We start from the raw sequence: 1,054 nt of genomic DNA, 5'->3' as shown, positions 1-1,054 counted from the left end.
GGGGAAGGGGAAGGGGAAGGGGAAGGGGAAGGGGAAGGGGAAGGGAAGGAGCCACTTTGCTAATTTGCCCTAAGAAGCTTTAAAAGGTCAGTTATCTATAAGGAAATTGGACTAAAACTGCAATTAAAACTTCACTGTCCAGTCTTTGAGAAGATAAGTGTTTTGTTTCAGGTGCACAGTAGTAAGTGTCAAAGGAGTTTGCTGCCTATTTTGGTCTCTTTAGAAAGTCTATTGTCAAAGCACAATTTTCCCCCTGTAGAAGCAGCAGGTTGTTGAAGCATGAAGGGGAAGACTCCAGAGAGGGCTCTGGTCAAGCACTGGGACTTGCTGGGTATCATGATGCGCCCAGAGCATCCTGTGAGCCAAGGCTCGCTGAGAGAGGACACAGAAGATCCCAGTGTGCGCAACACAGAGGTGGTAATATTAAAGTTGTGGAGTCAGAAGGTCACTTTTCTGCGGGGATGCCTGGATAGGGTTAGTCAGTCTGTGTCTTTGGCCTGCTTTTGATCCGTGTAAATGCTGAGGGCTATAAAGCGGTCTGAAGTGAAATTGGAAGAACAGGATAAGCCATCTCAGGTACAACTGCATATATGCAGCAAACGCTACTCCAGGGTTAGGCTTGGAAATCCTGAAGTGACACCGGTGATGTGAAATTGTTAAGCCAAGGAAGAGTATAAGTCAGCTGTCAAGACTCCCATGACTGGCTGAGTTGCATGCGAGAGCAGGCAGCAAGTAGCTCTTTGTCAGGCACAGCAATACTTCTGCCTATAGTGATACCATTTTTATTGGAAGTAAAAGTAGATTCTCTAAATATTGGTGCAGGAAAGAGTCTTTTTGTTCCTCTAGTGTATCAAGAGCAACAGAGAAGGGCTGAGGCATACCAGGAAAATGGTTTAAACTACAGCTGAGACCCCTCAGGGAGATATGGAGTTGCCACTGGCAGTGGAAGACCTGCAAGCCATTGCCCAGTTGTGCAACCACCATGGCACTGCCAGGCTGCCCCAGGAGCAGGGATCAACCAGCGCCTGCCCGGGGACCCGAACCAGCTCTGGGA

Source organism: Rhea americana, unplaced genomic scaffold (genome assembly GCF_003343005.1).
Source record: "Rhea americana isolate MKP2758 unplaced genomic scaffold, rheAme1 scaffold_64, whole genome shotgun sequence".
NCBI lineage: Eukaryota > Metazoa > Chordata > Aves > Rheiformes > Rheidae > Rhea > Rhea americana.
This window is presented reverse-complemented; position numbering follows the sequence as displayed.